Raw genomic sequence first — 15836 nt, 5'->3', positions numbered from 1 at the left:
CGAGTTGTTATGTGTTTTATTTGGATACTTTTTTGTTACGCTTATAATTATGTATTGTTGCTTTAAATGTGATTATGTTCCAAGTTCTTTGTGGGTGGTGCCCAAGAGGTATGGGCCACCCTGACTTCACCGATTCTGAGCCCTCACCTCAGGCTATTTAGGTCAAGGACAAAGGTGTCCCAAAGCATGTAAACTCAGAACAGCTCCAAAAATGTCCACTAGAGGGAGAAATCCCACCAAAAAACCCAAGCTAGCAACACAAAGGGTCACATAGAATCTTCATTAAAAAAATGCTCTGAAATGTATGAAGCACTATAATGCACAAAAATACCAAAAAAGGAGTTGCCTAAAAAGCAATCCACATTGATCAAGTCCCACAAAACACAATCCAGAAATCCTTAGACAGAGCAAAAAGGTAAAAAAAAAAAAAAAAAATTACAAAAGCACAAGAAAGATGGCAAAAAAACACCAAACTCAGGCGAGATGAACTTCTAGGAATTGTGGCAAACTCTCATTTTTATAGGGCTGAGAGCAGTTGCTGGCAGAGATGGGCAAAACAAATGGAACATAAAATATGCACAGATACATAGAAACTAAGTAAATAGCAGTATTAACACAAAGAGAAGAATCAAAGTTGAACAAAACAAGACATTAAACAGGATTTTGAACTCCAGCTGGGTGATGGTCCTGGCTCAGGCATGGCACATTACGGTTCTAATGAAGTTACTGTAAGGTGTTTCTTGTTTGAATTTCTGGGCTTTTTTTTATTATTTTCTGCTCTGCTCATGTTTTTTTTTTCTTATGGATTGCCTTTTTAGGCAATTTTTGTCTCTTTTTGAGCCTTTGTGACATGTTTTGCTTTTCCAATGAACATTTCATTATTTATAAAGATTCCTAGTATAGCTGCTCTGTTCAACAAAGTTTTATTTTATGGTTACATTTCTTTCTCACTTTTGAAACATGGAACACTGAAGGTTATTTTGGAAGGTTCTACCCCTTTAGTCTTGTGTAGGCCGAAGCTGGCCTGTAGGATTAGGAGTCAAGGCCATTGGTTAGGCCTAATCCAGCAAGCATAGGGGGCCTGGCCTGGCCTGTGAAGGCCTTAGGAAGCTCCACTTACTTTTTTGGTATGGATTCAATCCCAAAACATGACAATGACTCATGAATTTGACACCTGTCCCACGGCAGATCTAAAAAACCAAAGATGTGTATCCTGTCACAGGAAATTCACTGAAATTTGCACAGGGGTGTCACATAGTTGGCACAAAACAACAAGGATGCTGTATGTCTGGTACACAGACAGAAAGAATACAGCATGTGTGTACGCTAACAACTCTGTGAAACACATGGCACCAGCACTGTGACACACCTTAAATACAAGGAAAAACCACATCCGCGACCGCCATGGACAGTGAGGCACATTTCACACATCAATGACCTGTGGGACACAGAATGTAGCCATGAAAAAACACTGACCGTTACCTGCGCAAACTTGCACTCTCTAAAATAAGTCACAGATACAATCTGACCTTTAAAAACAACACAATTTTCTACTTAAGCTCAGCACCGCTGCACATACCAAATAGGAAGCTCAGCCAGATTTTACACAGTAGGTTCAAGAATACTCGATTTACAACACATTCAGAGTGTCAACGGCTCCATATGTGATCAAATGAGTTAAGGATGAAAAAAGTCTGATACTACACACAGAAACGGGACAACTTCAGTAACCTACTATGTGTTATTGGGAGTTGTCGGGATTAGAAATTTTGTCATGTGACAGTATATTGCAGGAGGTAAATTTAAAAGATAAAATACAATAGGATCAGACCTTAAGTAGAAAAGCTAATAATAGTAAAACTGGACTGAGTATAACTTTTGATAGAAAGGCTAAACAACACAATTTCTCATTCCTTGTGGTAAATTTAAAGGATAACAAGGTGAGAGTTTCAGTTCATGATGGCAAACCTACAGAATACAACTCTCTGACAGCAGAGCCAACCAACCAGCATCATAGGCCCCCAGGCAAAGTACTAGCGAAGTAGCAAAGGTTCCCCTGTTTTGATAGCAAAACAGAAACATACATAGTCATCCGAAACATCATGGGCTCCAATGCTTCTGGGGCACCCAGCCAGTGCCCATTGTGCTCATATGTTAAGATGGCCCTGCCTAATGGAGTAAACAGAAAAGATGACAAGAGGCCTGCTTTGGGAAAAGCTGCAGAATATGAATATCTTTCAGAAACAGATTCCTAGGTTACACAATGTGGACAGGATCAGAATACTAATAACAGAGCAAAATAAACACTTGCAGTGGTAAAACTAAAGAAAGCAGAGAAATGACCATTTGAAAATCTCTTTTGGCAAACCAAAAGAGTAACCACATGTGACAGGATTAAACACTTAGTGGTAAAGGTGTAGAAAACTTCCTGCTGATAGTATCACAGTCCTTGAAGGAGATCTGAAAGATAAGATCAGAAGGATCAGACTCCTAGTTAGCAAAGCTTGCAAAAAGTGTGGTTGAAGGTTCGAGGGAAACAGCAGACCGACATTGATCCGAAGAAAAATATAACAGTTTCTTTATTAATTCTTTGGTGAGCAGAGAGACCCTTGCAGCCCCTGTCAGCTAATGTCACTGACAGTAACCAGCTAAAGCCCAATCTTGCGGGAGGTGAGTTCCCTTTTTATAATAGACTTGCTTACATTTTACAGTGGCTGCTTTAGCATGAGATATTACAACATATTGGGGGTTCAGTACTATGCCCAAGGGTTACAACATTTTGTTCAAAAATAAGTAAAGCAGAAATGGAAGTACCTGTTTGCTGCTGATTAGACAAAACACGCAGATTAATAGTCTTTTTTTTTTTTAGAACAGACTAAAAATCAGCAGTTTTCTAAAAAATGTTGCAAGTTACTTTTTTAGCTTACATGTATTTAGCAGAGGCAGTTTAAAAAATGGCTTATTGATTATTAGCACATTAATACATACAATATTATAGCTTAATAATGATTTTTCTTTCTCAACAGCAATGTATCGTACGGAGGAATTTGACTCCAGTTGTTAAAGAGCATAATATCAAGAACTCACAGTGTCACATTTCTTGAGCAAACACGAAAGACATCAAGGCCTAACAGTATCAGTGCCCTGTAGTAAACCAAGGAAATAATATGATCTGCCAGAAGGAGACTCCTGGAGGTAGAATTGATAAATACAGAAAGCTAGCAATATCATAATGCAAGTGGTAAACCTAAATGATTACAAGAATTGACCGGATCAGTCGGAAGGGAAATGAAAGGAATAGAGTCTGCTGACAGGATCACACTCCTTGAGGAACTCCTAAAAGATGAGATCTGACAGCTTCAGAAACTCGGTGGCATACAGTTTGCTGCTCAAATTATACTGTCTGGAGTAAATATAAAACATAACACAATGTGTCTTTAGTAAAGTCATTTGAGAAATGTTTCAGAATACACTGGACAGCACATTTTGAAAAGATATGGTTTCTGAAAAATTTTGGTTATTATAATAGACAGCTTCAACCTGAACATAAATATAACTATTTATTGACTTTATTATGTAGGAATTTGGTGGAACATTAAATGAACGTTTATTGAATTTAGAGTGTTTAATCACTTAATGGTGCTGACACATTGTATTTATTCAGATAAGGTAAAAATGTTTTGCTGCCGATATTTGTTTGGATTCAGCATCTGACACTTCATGTTTCAGTGCCCAACATTGATGGATTCCATATTTTAAACTTCGCAATGTCCTGTTGAAACCTTTCACCATGTCCAACAATGACTGCACCAAGATTAGCAGGAAGGAAGTTCCAAGTGTGAACTCAGAAATTGAATCTTTAGTGACATGTTGCACTTCATGGATTTGTATATCTGAAGCATGTTGTCAAGCAGCTGGGTGTAGTGTGGTGCTCTGTAGTTGCCAAGACAGATCTCCACAACATCCCTGAATGCCTTTCATGGAAACATCTGTCTGAAGTATTCAAATCCTTCACCTTCCTTGTTCATCATTTTCACAAAAATTTTCATCTTTCACCTTTTATATGAAGAGGAGGCAAAAATATATTTGTTGGGCCAACAAGTGGATTATGTGTCATGCTGTTTCTGCCCTTGAGATTTTAAGGTATGGCTGTCCGATTCACAAATTAAGCAACAGTGCATAGTCTATTTGAGCTGCATTCCTAGTGGCAGTGCCACTTCTTGTAGATTGCCATATGTTCCAGATGTAGTTCTTGTATTTCAAAGTATATCTTTTTATACAATAAACTACAGTGGCTGTTTGTTTGTCTGTCCAGTATTTTAAATCACCTGCAGCTCGCAAACCATTTGATGTATTGCCCTGAAATTTGGTACACATACTGTATACTACGTAGCATCCAGTATCTGCTTTCAGGGTGATGATTAACCTCCAGTGTTATTCCTCTTTTTATTTTTATTTTATTCGATTTTAGAATCAACTCTCGGCAGCGGCCAGCAGGGCGGGCCATGTGGCTCATATGTACAGGTGCCATTCTCATCCCTAACACCTTCGCCATCACTTCCCCTACCTCTTCATATCTTAAATCATTCTTGAGGGAAATTGAAGACTTAAGTACCAGCTTAAGTGAAAAAATTAAAGAAAACGTACTAAGTAATTGCAACACAAAAACTAACTTAATCAGTTTTGACACGAAAAGATGCCAATGAAAGAAGAGAAGAAGTGGGCTGATAGGGTGGAGAAACGAAGAGCTGCTCAGGAAGCAGCAAGCACATCAACCTCTGAGCAAACGAATGCCAAACGTACAGAGAAAGAGTATGAAAAGTAGGAATGCTCAAGTTAAGTGTATTCACTGCAAGGCACTGTTACTGGATCTGTATATACAGTATATGTTTGCCATGCACGCATGCTTGGGAGGCAGCTTAAGGGCACTCGTGATATAATTTTCCCGCCGAACCAGGGGATGGTGCTTCACTGTTGATATCACTTCTGTTGCCCGCCCTCATGGACCAGCTCCTTCCTATCTGGAATCCATATTCCCGGAACCTCATCCATATTACTTCAGTTCTGTATTGGACTCACATCTAAAAAGACATTACAAACATTTTTGTAAAAGGGTCATTTATTTTTTCCTTTGATTTATGGGGTTTTATGGGATTATGGACATGACCCAAATCTTTTTCTGTGTAGTTTGCCTTTCTTACAACTTATAATTGGAAAAGAAATCAAAATCTGGTAGGAAAATTTAAAGGTGAAGCCTCATAATATTAATGTCTGTCTAGATTTGATTCCTGAAGCAAAAGATGCTGATTACTATCAGGATTGGACTGCTAATAATAGAGAGCTGACACAATCAGACTTCCCAGAGGTGTGACCAGAACATCATGTGTGGGTGGGCATTTGGCTTGTCTGGGTGGGCAAAAAATATCCATCCATCCATCCATTCATCCCCATTTTTGAAGGGGGGGTCAAATAATAATAACAACATAGTTTTATATAACATATAAAAGCAAAAATTGTGGCATAAATCATAACCTATTGTTCAATAAAATTAACAGAGGCAATGGAACTTGTATTATTTTTTGTGAACAAATATAGAACTACATATACAAGGTAAATATCAATAAAGTCAAATGTATACAACATATGAGAGCAAGAACAGAAACGTGGCTCATTGTAGTCATTAGGGAGGCTATAGGATATCAGTTTCCAGTGTTTAACCTGGATATTATCTACAGGACCGGTCTGCAGTTACTCTTGGCAAATTCTGAAATAAATTCATTCATGTCTAGATTTTCTGTGATGTTTTCTCATGTGCCAGAATAACTAAATTTCTCTTCCTTGAATGCAGCATTGTTCAACGGAGTGGAGTGAGAATGCAGTTCAAAGTAGAGAAAGAGCTTTCGCATGCAGTTGAAGACACACCAATGATGAGTGCTGTGACATATAGCGAATGCAACATAGGGAAGGCCTCTTTGTACTGCTGAATGCATTTGCATGCTTCAGAGAGATTAGCATCAGCTGGCAGTTTATTGATCAACATTGCTTTTGCCACAGCAATTTCATTTTGCAAGCTCATGCTGTTTTGCTCTGTGCCTGCAAGTGCCTGAAGTGGTTTCAGGAGAGAATGATCAAGAAATAATTCTGATTTTGGCAGGAGAAGCTATGTGGCCCTCAATAATCCAACATTTCTCTGAGAGAATCTTGTCTCCATTTCCACAATAGCTCTATCAAGAATGCTGAACATAGCCCTTTTAAAAGTCTGATTAGGAGCAATTTGTTCATCAGAGTCACCATGCCCAAGTGTAGACACGACAATACTATCATCAAGCTGTGAATTAACTTTCTGTTTCCTTTTTAGCGAATTGGTAGGCCTACTTTCACACTGAGAGAAATGCTCCTCCCAGAATGAGACACATCTCATCTCCTTCAGTGTGACCAGTGAAGCTGTCACCACCTCCCCAGCAGTGCACAAATCCACTGCATGTGCCTGTAGAATTGCACTGGCTGATTTCAGCACACCAAGCACATGAAGGAGGAATTTTCCTGTATTGAAGAAATTCTTTTTTAATTGGGTCAAAAGACCACTTGCCTCTATGCAAATGTCAAAAGGGGCAGTGCCAGCTTCTGCTACCTCTGAGAGAACCCCCCCTTATAGCTTCCTCATTGTTGACAATGGACCTTGTGACATCATAATGACTGGTCCATCATATTTCTAGAAGTCTTGCCAGTGTGGGTATATTGTATGTGTGTGAAACATAATGTCTGTGACAAAATGTGTTCAATGAATTTGACCAGTCAAAGAACTTCTTAGCCAGAGGTTCTGATTCCATTGCATGTATCACTGGTAAATGGAGGTGGTGGTTGTAGCAGTGTACATATGGAATATATTTACCAAATTTGTTTTGTAACAAAGCCTGGACATCACCCCTTGCCCCAGACATGACAGAAGTGCCATCAAAACACTGACACACTAAATTGTCTGGGCTGTAACCTAGCTCAGAGAGATGTGACTGAATTTGGTTACAAATATATTCAGCATCAAGCTGATTCAGTTGAATTAAGCCAATCAGGTGTTCTTCAGGGATGGAGTTCTGGACAAATCTAATCACTACAGGCAAATTCTCAATGTTACAACGATCCTTGGTACCATCACTTTTAATGCAAAATCCAGGAGACTCAGCTTTTTCATATTTCTTATCAATAGCACCTGATGACCCCGATTCTCTTGATTCACTAACACAATGTCTGACTTGTATCTCAGAATGGATGAATAGTAACTTTCTCAAGTTAAATAAAGAGAAAACTGAAATCTTAGTGATTTGCAATAATGGATACAATGAGGCTATTAGAAATAAACTGGATACATTAGAATTAAAAGTCAAGACGGAGGTAAAAAGCTTAGGGGTGATTGTTGACTGTAATCTGAATTTTAAATCGCATATTAATCAGATCACTAGGACGGCATTTTTTCACCTAAGAAACATAGCAAAAGTTAGACCTCTTATATCTTTGAAAGATGCTGAGAAATTAGTTCACGCATTTGTTTTCAGTCGACTAGATTACTGTAATGCACTCCTCTCAGGATTACCCAAAAAAGACACAAATCGTTTGCAACTAGTGCAGAATGCCGCTGCTAGAATCCTAACTAGGAAAAGAAAATCTGAACACATTTCTCCAGTTTTAATGTCACTACACTGGTTACCTGTGTCATTCAGGATTGACTTTAAAATTCTGCTTATGGTTTATAAAGCCTTAAATAATCTCGCTCCATCTTATATATCGGAATGTCTGACACGTTATATTCCAAATCGTAACCTTAGATCCTCAAATGAGTGTCTCCTTAGAATTCCAAGAACAATGCTTAAAAGAAGTGGTGAGGCGGCCTTCTGCTGTTATGCACCTAAAATCTGGAATAGCCTGCCAATAGGAATTTGCCAGGCTAATACAGTAGAGCACTTTAAAACAATGCTGAAAACACATTACTTTAACATGGCCTTTTTATAACTTCAATTTAACTTAATTTAACTTAATCCTAATACTCTGTATGTTCAATTCATCATAATAACTATTCATGGTGGCTCTAAAATCTGTACTGACCCCTACTCTCTATTCTGTTTCTTTTTCTGCGCCACCTCCACCTACTCAAAGCTTCATGATGCTCCAACAATGATGGATGGATTAAAAGGCAGGAGTCTACGTGACCATCATCATCAAGTCGTTCCGTGAGAACCCAAAATCCAAAGAGGACTGTTTCATTTATGTTAGGTAGAATGCCCAGAGGGGACTGGGTGGTCTCATGGTCTGGAATCCCTACAGATTTTATTTTTTCTCCAGCCGTCTGGAGTTTTTTTTTTTTTCTGTCCCCCCTGGCCATTGGACCTTACTCTTATTCTATGTTAATTAATGTTGACTTATTTTGTTTTCTTATTGTGTCTTTTATTTTTCTATTCTTTATTATGTAAAGCACTTTGAGTTACTGTTTGTATGAAAATGTGCTATATAAATAAATGTTGTTGTTGTTGTTATTTGTTCCTGATATCTTTTACCACCATTTTCGCAAGAGCCTCAATTATTTCATTTTGAATTACATTGGATGTGGATTTTGCGTTGTCTGGGATGTATTTTACAATTTCTGCAAGTTTGGCATCTTTTTTGATTGTGTAATCAAAGAACTTAAGGAAAAGTCCCTCCTCCCCACCTTCGTGATTGTGACCACGCAAAACCAGTTCATTGACTGCAAGGAACTGAACAGCCCCCCCAATGCATTTCACATAATATTTATTCTTTTGTATCTGGGTTGGACCCAGTAGTTGAACTATGCTTTCACCTGTCTCTGCCCGGCGCCAATACTCTTGCCATGCAGACATGGCTCTGACGTGCGGGATACTAGACGCGTGTTTGTGGAATCCGCCACCGTCTTTTTCTAGATCTTTTTTCCAATTAGTGTAGCCGTGTTTGGTAAATATGTCCTCACGGTCCGAATTGGAAACACTAGATTTGCGGCAGGCAAAGCAAAGGCTGGCATCACGGATAACAGAATATTCAAGCCATGGTTGAGACTGATACCAGCTTGCACTAAAACATCTGAGTGTCTTTCCGAATGCGCGCTTGGGATACTTAATTAAAACTAGCCTACCCTCGGCGTACCATACGCTGCATAATCAGGCCGCTTTTTTAATGATTTTTAAGCACAGAGAGAACATTAACATTTGAAAAATCGGTAATGTAATAAATCAGCAAGAAAAGCAACATTGTAACAATGCACGGAACGAACCAACACACAATCGCCCGTGACTGAAAACTAGCGGACCGCCCTCGCGCCTTCTCCTGCCAGACGGATGGATGGGGGTGCACGGCGAATGGAACGGGAGGAGAGGAGAAGGACGTCCATTCAGCTCCATCCGTCATGCTAGTCTGCTAATTTCTCGTTCAGTATGCAGTGCCCGCTCATGTGCCCACCTCCATCTCGTCACTTGAGTCGTCGTCCTTACACAGTCCAGATGTACCTGTGACTGACGTAGACGTTTCATTGCTCTGTGTGGTTTTGGCTGCTTTTTTATATATAATCCACCAAGACACCCGACCACGGTAGTAGCTTGGTGGGAGTGGGGTGTGAACAAAGGGTTGGGACGCAACCAGTGGGAGCGTATGAGTCGCACTTAGTGGGAATTCCACGGTTTGCAGCCCGAATGGGGTTCAACGGCTTACCCGCGCCTCTCTGCACCAGGTAGACACACGCTCATTGTCATGCATAATTATTTATTGAATGCTAAACACTTCTGGAAAGACACGGTTGTCTAAAACGGATTGGTGTGAGAATACAACAGTAAGTGAATGAAAAGATGGAACTCTGGAGAGAGCAAAATACAACACAATAGTGAACCCGCGGCATAACAAACGCGCATAATTATTTATTGATGGTTGAACACTTCTGGAAAGACACAGTTGTCTAAAAAGGGAGGGTTTGAGGATACAACAGAAAGTGAATGAAAAGATTGAACTCTAGACTTTTCATTGCTCTGTGCGGTTTTGACTGCCTTTCTATATATAATCCACCAAGACACCCGACCACGGTAGTAGCGAGGTGGGAGGGGGGTGTGTACAAAGGATAGGGACATAATGAGTGGGAGCGTATGAGTCACACTTAGTGGGAATTCCACGGCTTGCAGCCTGAATGGGGTTCAACGGCTTACCCACGCCTCCCTGCGCTGGGTAGACACACGGTCAATATCATGCATAATTATTTATTGAATGCTAAACACTTCTGGAAAGACACGGATGTCTAAAACGGTGTGAGAATACAACAGTAAGTGAATGAAAAGATGGAACTCTGGAGAGAGCAAAATACAACACAATAGTGAACCTGTGGCATAACAAACGCCACGTGGGTCAGACGTGCATGTGGACTCTTACCACAGGTGAAAAGGACTAACTGGGTGGTCGGTGAGTTTTTGCGTACTGGCAAATTGGCAGGCAGTGTGAATGCCTAGAGAGTGAGGGTAGACGCCGGCCTGTGAAAAAGGAGTGTTGGTGGGCAGGAAAACGTCTTCCGTGTTCCTGCAGGAGCTTTTAAGAAGACGCATGTTTGTCACAGATGCGAATAGCTGTATGTAGCGTGTAAAACAGTTTGCTATGGTGCACGCCGTTGTGCGTTGTAACCGAAAACTCGGTTTTTAAAGACTGCTTACTTCATTGTGCTTTAACCTCAGTTGTAAAGGAATGTTTTAAGGATCCCACGGGATACCCCTCGCAAAACGTTTCACACGCTGCATATGGTGATTCACCTCCGCGAGAAACATGCCTCTATGAACAGTCAACGTAGCTCGGAGGTGCATGACATGCAGATGACATTAACCTGACCTGCACTGCATGTGGCCTCTACGACAGACGAATATAAATGACGCCATTTTTTCTGTGTCGTCGCGTCCGAGTTTGTGGGCGTGGCCCTGTGAGTTGTCGTCATATCCAATGGTCTGGAGTAGGTGGGCGTGGCTCCTTCCTGCGTGCGCCATAGGTGTCTCACTTGTCGGCGGCTTAGTGAATCCACGCCCCTTCCGGCGTGCTTTCCATTGTTGTCTTGCCTTAGTGAATTATATATATAGAAGATGGGCTGGGATGGGCTATCCATATTTAAGTCAGGCAGACCGGACTGTATATTTTGTTGAAGGCAGAGGTTTGGAGTACCGACACGGGTGCAGAGCTGGAGGATTGTGTAGGCTTATCTACATCTTTTGGAGTTTCAGTTCCCGACGTGGGTGCGCTGTGTTGCGTGCTGATAGCAGCGGTGCTGGGCTCAACCGTGGAGCCAGCAGCTCGCAGAGGGACAGAGGTTGAAGATGTCTGCTTTTTAATAAGCCACCTATGCATAACCTTTGGTGTTACCAACCAGAAAATAAAAGAAGAATGGAACGTATAGGCTGTTTTAATTAAACAGGTTCAAAACATGCTGCAAAATGTGCGGCAAAGTGAACTGTGAAATCAAATGTTATTCTTCTCCAGAGTTTTCATTGGACAGACAGAGCATTTCGCAGGGTGGGCACGGCTTGTCTCTGGGGGCAGTGCCCACCCCAGCCCCCCCATGGTCATGCCTCCAAGACTTCCAATGGTAAAGCTCAGTAAAAACAGCCTAGAAAATTTTGTATGAAGTTAAATGATTAACAAAATCTGATGGCATTAAATAACTAATGGTAAAGTTACAAAATATTGTGTTCTAAGAGGATCATACAATGAGGTACATCTAAAAGATCACATCAGAGAGGGGCAGTCCCTTAGTAGGTGAAAAGCACGATATGGTCAAATCAGAGCCCAGTTTTTAAAAGTGCAGAATATTAAACGTTCACAGGGTCGTATTCTTTGGTTAAAGATTAAATAATCTAACAGGATCAACCTTCTGTAGTAAAGGTGATCAAAAGAACCATCTGATGGAATGAGACACCTGGTGGCAGAGCATAAAGAATAACACACAGCAAGATAATAAAGCAAATGAAAAGGAGTGAAAAGATCACACACTTGGTAGCAGACTTACTGTATACAGTATAGTACAGTGTGCTGACAGCATCACACTCCACGAGGTATACTTAAAACAAGAGATCAGACAACAACAGACTCCTCTGAGCAAAAAAGGAAGTGTACTGAAATCTTCCAAGATCAGATTTTGGGGGTCACATTAAAAAATGCAAAACTGCTGTCAGAGTTATAGTACTAGGAGAAAACCTGTAAAATGGCGACAGAATCAGTCATGAGGGAGATGAGTCACAAGAGCTCAGCTCAGTCAGTTGTAGTTTTTGTTTTGATTCTTCTGAAATCAAGGACACAGATTTTGTTTCCCAGGAATCTGGAAAAGCCCCACACATCTGTGTTCAGCAGATCTTAATTTGAAAGCTCACAGTGGGATCTGTTCACATAACTTTATAGAGTTCCAAAAGACTTAAATGAAAACTGTGACTGCAATCGAAACAATGTGTTTTTTTATTTCTTTTGGCACACAGTTTTATACAACTTGCAGCTTGGAGAGGAAAGTATGGGTGGAGAGGAAGATGTCTAATTTCTCCTGTTCATTGACTAAGAAAAGAAACCGAAACTTAAAGAAGCCTCTCTCACTCCCCAGTAACCCCCCCTTTTCCTTTTGGTGGATATTCAGGACAGAGAGCGAGGAGAGCGAGAGCGAGAGGGAGAGGGAGAGCGAGAGAGAGAGAGAGAGAGAGAGAGAGAGAGAGATTGCTACATTTGCTTCTGCTGCTGCTACATTTTGCCAGTTTTGTTCTGTTGCACAGCCGGATCAGAGATCTTCATCTTACCTAACATTTTCATCTACACAGCTGTTGCCATTAACCATGAGCTACCGGAGAACAAAATATTGTGTTCTTTCTGCAACAAGTGCTATATTATTTGTGGCATTTGTGGTCTGTCTTGCCCACTATTTAGCGTCATGCACTTTCAACAGTGAAAACGTTTTAAAGAAACCCACCCAAAATGAAACCTCTGAGAAACTACCAACAAATGCCATGCGGGAAGATGGTGAGCTACAGGAGGTCAGACAATCGCTCGCTCTGTGTCATCGGGAACAGGTAAGATTTTCAGTGCTTGTTTTTTTTCTTCTTCTTAGGCTATAGGTTTGTAACCGAGTCTAAGGACTGATATGCTGGCAAGTAATGGACTGTTCTCCATTGTTGTTTCATCTTCATATTGTGCCTTATCAACAAAGAGGGTGAGAGGGAAGAATTCCCACTGTTCCCTCCCCATAAGTTTTGAGGTACATTTTACAAGTGGAAAAACAGTGACATGAGAACACATTATGTTCAGTGACATTTATAACAAAGTAGCCTGCTCTTAATTTAAAGTTTTTGGTCAGCTGCTTTTACTGCTTTGTAATCTCTTCTTTAAGGCTTTATAGCTACTGCCCTCAATTTGTGAGATCTAATTATGTTAATGTCCACTTATGGCATCCCCAATAAAATACATTTTTATGCAGATGACCTCTTGTTTTATCTAGGTAATACCCCCTGTATCCTTCCTCATGTATCAAACCTATTTTAATCATTTAAAATCTTACCTGGTTAACTCGGCAAAATCTGCCCTTCTCCATTTAAATACCCCCTGCAAAAGTGCATTTCCCCCCTTCTCTTTAATTACCTCTTGGGCACAGATATGAGCAGTGTGTCTGTTTGTGGAGAGAGTGTTGAACGTGTCGAGAGGTTTATTTATCTCAGCAGCAACATCCATGTCTCTAGAGGCTATTCCTATGAAGTCAGTAGATGGATTGGGGAGTCATGAGGTTGCTGGAAAGGAATGTGCGGCGCTCCTGATGTCTATGCAAAAGGACGAAGGTCCAGGTTTTTAGAGTCCTGTTGCTTCCCGTCTTGCTATATGGTTGAGAGACATGGATGCTATCTGGTGACTTGAGAACTGCACTCCTTCGGCACTGTGTCTCTTTGGAGAATCCTTGGGTGCCTCTGGTTTGGCTTTCTGTCAATTGAGTGGTTGCTCACAGAATCCTGAATGAGGCAGATTACTTGCATTGTGAGGGAATGTCAGTTACAGTACTACGGCCGTGTGGCACGATTCCCTGAGGGTGATCCAGCTTGTAGAATCCTCAGTGCTGAGGACCTGAGCAGCTGAACCAGGCCAAGGGGATGCCCACGTAACACCTGGGTGCAGCAGATAGACAGTCAGTTCTTAAGGGTGGGACTGGACTGCCTAGGGGGGGTTTCCAACTGGAATCCAGAGCTGTTTCGTAATGTGGTGCAATATCAGTGTATGCTCCCCGAACTGACCTGATCTCTTTGATCAGTTTCTTTAAGTATTTGGACAATGACATGTCACCTCTATATTGCACATTGATTTCACTAATTCATATCACAATTTAAAAGCATTAAAGAAGGACCTCTTGGAATTCCCTTCCCATAATATTTTAGGCCACGTTAGCTATTATTGAAGTGAATATAGTCCCTCACTTTCATTTTATAAGTGCCATCATTCCTTCATCGCCTTAAATTAAACAGTGGACTAATGTCAGTCAGTCATTATCCAACCTGCATATCCTAACACAGAGTCATGGGGGTCTGATGGAGCCAATCCCAGCCAACACAGGGCACAAGGCAGGAACAAACCAAGGGCAGGACGCCAGCACACACACACAAAGTACACAGTTGGGACAATTTAGGATCACCAATTCCTCTTTGGACTGTGGGAGGAAACCGGAGCACCCGGAGGAAACCCACACAGGGAGAACATGCAAACTCCACACAGGGAGGACCCGGGAAGTGAACCCGGGTCTCCTAACTGCGAGGCAGCAGCGCTACCCACTGTGCCACGTGTCGCCTGTGGACTAATGTAAGATCCCTAATATCAAAATAACTAGAAAAGAATGACTTTTAATTAAGCATTCTAGCCATATACGTGACAGATTTAGAGGAGGGTGTCTATTCTGGACACGGATTTATACCATTGGTCCTATGTGTCGCACCATATCTGGAACTGGTTTATATCCCCATCACTCCACTACTAAAGCTCCCACCACCCCAAGCTCAGAATGTGTTTCTGTCTTTTACATTTTATACATACATGAAATACATTTTTGAAATCTGCTCTTTCATTTTTGAATAGCCCTGTATATTGGAGGGCCTTCTGTTGTTGCTGGCGGTTCATTTTAAATGCGATAGGAAGTGAAGTGTTACTTGTGTTTTACTGTGCTTTTTGACGTTTGAGATTTCTTGGATTTTTTTGAACCCATGCTCTGTTTTTGACTTCACTTTAGGATTCTGTATTTGGACTTTGTTTTCTGTGGACTGCCTTGCCTTCTGAGGCAAAATCTTTTGTGCTCTTGGGAGCTTCTTGCATTGCATAGCCCTTGTTAAAATAAATTTATGATTTTATAAAGATTCTTCTGAAAGTGCACTCTTCTATTGAAATTATTGATATTGCCTCACAAATTCAATAATATACACAGTTTAGTTAATAATGACTGTATGCCACCACCATGCCAACTGTGTTTCCTGGAGAATCGGGTCACCCTAAGCATCACTGCTATCTGCATCTTTAAATTTTTGCATTCTGAACATGTCTAGAATATTTTAGCCTCCTAGAACTTTAGGTTAATTCTGACTATAAAATCTAGTAAGGAAAAAGAACAGGATGGACACATTTCCCCAATCATTTTCTTGCACAAGCTGCAATTTTTTATTGGCTGTGATGTACAGCAGGCATGGACTGGCATCCCAACTGGGATGGTGCATGATTTATTACCTGGCCGGGACTGAATAGCCAAGGAGAAAGACAAATTATTCCCCGCCATCGCCAGGAGGTTCGCAGGAAGTGGCAACCTCTGAGTGAATATG

Source organism: Polypterus senegalus, chromosome 10 (genome assembly GCF_016835505.1).
Source record: "Polypterus senegalus isolate Bchr_013 chromosome 10, ASM1683550v1, whole genome shotgun sequence".
Taxonomy (NCBI): domain Eukaryota; kingdom Metazoa; phylum Chordata; class Cladistia; order Polypteriformes; family Polypteridae; genus Polypterus; species Polypterus senegalus.
This window is presented reverse-complemented; position numbering follows the sequence as displayed.